The following is a 4,214-nucleotide window of genomic DNA, read 5'->3' on the forward strand; positions in this document are numbered from 1 at the left end:
ACCGAGGCATTTTGACACGTATATATAAGCCCGGGTTTATTCACTGTGTCGCCAAATGGGTTCCTTCTGCAGCTCCACCACACCTGTCAGTGCCATCTAAAGCCAACAAGTAATCTACTACAGTATGTCACAGTACTGCATCACTAAAACTTGAGATCGCTCTCCTGAAAGTGGTGATCGCTCCCCATGCTGGTGATTTTCTATTAGCGATCCTATTATTATGTTAGTATGTCTTCAACAGGCACAGATAAACAACAAACCCTATAGACTGTGGTGCCTTTCTACCTTGCTGTCCCAATCCACACTGAATACAGGTATGTATCTTGAGGAGACAGAGGCTGACTGATACGATCAGCGTGGCTTCTCAGCCAAAGCACTCAAGGCACAGTAAATGATATCAAGAGGAGCCTTACCACAGCTGTGTGCCCAGCAGAGAGAGAGCCTTGTTTCGTAAATGTCCCGCACTGCAGTCCCCCTTTGTCGTCCAGACGGGATTATTGTGCACCCCGGGAAATTGTGCTTTGAGTTTTCTCAAGGATCTGGGTTCTAAGCTTATCGAGTCAACAGGATACAGTTTCCAATATTGGCCGATTTCGTTTTTCAGTGTCTCAGTGTGGCAGTACAGATGGGAAAGGCACTCTGTATTATTGGTTACACTGGCATTAAAGGAGCTAGAGAATACTACTACATTCTACTACATTTCGAGGACTAGATTCGAACCCTCGTCACGGCTTTTGTGAATTTGTTCAGAGGATCTCTACAACTTGTGACAATTATCTTCTCACTTATGAACATCTTTTCATCAATCTTGAGTAACATAACTGTGTATCGCAGGTGTATTAGGATAAGACTAAGCAAATGCATATGTGGGAATCAGCAGGCTTCCCAGGGTGCCATATATTCTCTTCTCCGAGTCCCCCACTAATACAACCAAAGGAGGTACCCGCATATACCGTGCGTGTTAATCTGAAAACTTATGACTAGGAAGGAAAATGAAACAAGAAAAACTTTTGCGCTCTCATGTCTATTTCAAGACAACCTTGAGACGTCCTGACACAAGGGTTATGCTGTATGGGGACAATACAATGACCTGTGAGGCGGGACAACAGCCTGTATTAACGAGTCGGGGCCGCGTTAATGACCCAGTTAGGTCATTAATGAAGACGTTGTTGCCCCCCGCCTCTTAACCCACTGTCCGGCTTCCTTGTGTGATACATCTGTTTCAACACTTCTCAAGACGTCTTGAAATAGACACGAAAACGTTCAAGTATTTCATATTTTATTTTGCTTCGTCATATTTTCAAATACATGTGCACATTATATAGTATTTATACTACATACTATATGTACTCACCTAGTTGTACTTGCAGGGTTGAGCTCCGGCTCTTTGGTCCCGCCTCTCAACCGTCAATTAACAGGTGTACAGGTTCCTGAGCCTATTGGGCTCTATCATATCTACATTTGAAACTGTGTATGGAGTCAGCCTCCACCACATCACTGCCTAATGCATTCTATTTATTAACTACTCTAACACTAAAAAAATTCTTTCTAATGTCTTTATGGCTCATTTGGGCACTCATTTTCCACCTGTGTCCCCTTGTGCGTGTGCCCCTTGTGTTAAATAAGCTGGGGCACACGCACTTTGGGTGTGTGTGTGTGTGAGTGAGTGTACTCACGTAGTTGTGTTTGCGGGGGTTGAGCTCTGGCTCTTTGGTCCCGCCTCTCAACCGTCAATCAACAGGTGTACAGATTCCTGAGTCTACTGGGCTCTATCATATCTACATTTGAAACTGTGTATGGAGTCAGCCTCCACCACAACACTTCTTAATGCATTCCATTTGTTAACTACCCTGACACTGGCATGCCCTGTGAAACACAAGTGTGGTGATGGAATCTCAACTGCAGCATTTCCATAGAGCTGTATTACAAAGTATTTGTGTTGTTAGTGTTAACAACTTGGCCGGAATGATGGTAAGTGACTGCCAAACAACTTTAACACAAGTTTTACACTTTTAAGTGTAACATACCTTTGATATCTTGGCCACTGGGTGGGTGGGCGAGATTAAGAAACCTGCGAGGATTGCCTCATCGTCTGAAACACTAGGCCTGTCTGCTTCTGGTCTGCTGCTACCCACCAGGATACTAGGCCTATCTATCCCTAGTCTGCCTGGACATGCCTTGCAAATAGGATTATCTGTTGCTCGTTTGCTGCGACACTAGGCCTCTCTGCTCCTTGTCTGCTGAGACGCTCCTGTGCATTACACTTGTCTGCTGGAACATCTCTTGTTAATAGGCCTATATAACAATTTTCTAAGGGGACATGTTAGACATATTTACATCAAACATTGTGTTGTGTTTTCACTAAACACTTTAATTTCTGTTATTCTTTCACTAAAATATGTTTCCTTTCAATTATATTTAACAACACAATGTTTCTGCACTCTTTCTGTCCTCTCTTAAGGACCAAAATATTACATTTCATCAGATTTGTGTTTCATTTCAGTGTTTATTTCTTAAAAAATAATAACGACGGCAACTCAGATAAAGACGTCGATGTTCTTTAATATTGCATAAAGTAACTCAATTGCAAGAACCTCACTCTTGCAAGAACTGATCAATAAATTCTTTCTCAAGTTACTGCTCACTTTCACACACTAGAGAGACACTTGAAGGCCTGGTTGTGTTTAGGTCAACATTCACCCCTTCACCTGTGATTTCACTTCCACTGTGTCTCTCATTCGCAGATTACACAGGACCACAGGGTTGGTGGGTCAAATTATATTCCTCTAGGGCGCCCCCAGAACCTATTATCTTCAAAGGAGGCGTGCAGGGCGTCTCAAGACGATGGCTGTCACTTAATTCCTTCCTGGCCTGCCTAATTAATTCCCTCTCGGCTCCGCCAATTACTCTGTCGCTCCTATTACAAGAGCCCCATTACCCATTTAGAGTCGGTGCCTCGGCGGGTGTTGACTAATATCCCCATTAGGACGTAGAGATCGTGGGGAAAGCGCGTGCACTCAAAGCACTGACGGTGATGTTGAGTGCATTGCGTGCAGCATAGTGGTCTACCCACCCGTCGGGTTCCGCGTTGCTCCGTCTTCGGTACTCACGTCCCTCTGTCATGTCCCTCTTAGTTTCTCACTCTACCGGCGGTTCCCGGGTCGCCTTAAGACCGTAGACGCACTTTAACGCACTTCACTCCAAACTTGAGAAGCGTCGCGTGTGAGTATAGAGAGAAATGAAAGGATTGGCGCGTAATTGAGGCCAGCGGGACACACCAAACGTCCTTCTCACCGTGTATCTTGGCGGACTTGTAGAGCAGCGGAGACCGAGAGACAAGGAGAAAGAGGAGGAGGTTAAGAGGAAAGTTTTTCGCGGCGTGGAATGTGTGAGGAAGGAGGAGTCGGGTGCGACCGTCCTCACCCGACGAAGGCTGGACGCACACTGGTTGGTCCCCTTACCTGCACGACCCGGCACCCATCCGCTACCTGCCCGACCCCCCGTAATCAACCCCTCTTCCCCCCCCCCCCCAGGCCCACCTGTCTATCCCCCTCTTCCCCTTTCCCAGAGCCACACGCACCTATCCTCCCCTCACTACTATCCCCCCTTTCTCCCATCTACCCCCATCCCTACCCTTCCTTTCCCGGCGTACTCAGAACACACACACACACACACACACACACACACACACACACACACACACACACACACACACACACGCACGCACGCACGCATACATACATTCATACGTACATACATACATACATACATACATATACCTACACATAGACAACAAAAACATCACGTTTGTCTCAATATTTGTTTTGCAAGTTGATAGTGTAATTTATGGTTGGGAGCTCGTAAACAGAAGAGGAGTACACACACACACACACACACACACACACACACACACACACACACACACACACACACACACACACACACACACACACAGTTGTAGAGGCTGACTCCATACACAGTTTCAAGTGTAGATATGATAAGAGGAGCCCAGTAGGCTCAGGAACCTGTACACCAGTTGATTGACAGTTGAGAGGCGGGACCAAAGAGCCAGAGCTCAACCCCTGCAAGTACGACCCTGCAAGCTCAACTAGGTGAGTACACGCACAGTAGCCCACATGGAGCGGATATCATCAGCGGTGTATGCAAGTTTGGTCAGCATAACAAGTGATTTTTATAAATCAGATGAAGAAATC

At 46.0% G+C, this 4,214-nt stretch overlaps 1 protein-coding gene across 2 annotated transcripts in view; it reads right to left on the minus strand.

Moving 5' to 3' along the window:
* LOC123746827 (chaoptin) overlaps positions 1–3,448 on the minus strand; it is a 115,533-nt gene extending 112,085 nt beyond the window's left edge. Inside the window, exons 1-2 of one of the 2 annotated variants that reach the window (XM_069319616.1) lie at positions 3,295–3,448; positions 2,028–2,268 (exon numbers count right to left, since the gene is read on the minus strand). The gene's annotated coding sequence lies outside the window, so the exon portion shown is untranslated. The other variant, XM_069319615.1, reaches the window with a different exon arrangement.
* Between the last annotated feature and the right edge of the window lie 766 nt (positions 3,449–4,214).

This window comes from Procambarus clarkii, chromosome 93, assembly GCF_040958095.1.
Source record: "Procambarus clarkii isolate CNS0578487 chromosome 93, FALCON_Pclarkii_2.0, whole genome shotgun sequence".
Taxonomy (NCBI): Eukaryota; Metazoa; Arthropoda; class Malacostraca; order Decapoda; family Cambaridae; genus Procambarus; species Procambarus clarkii.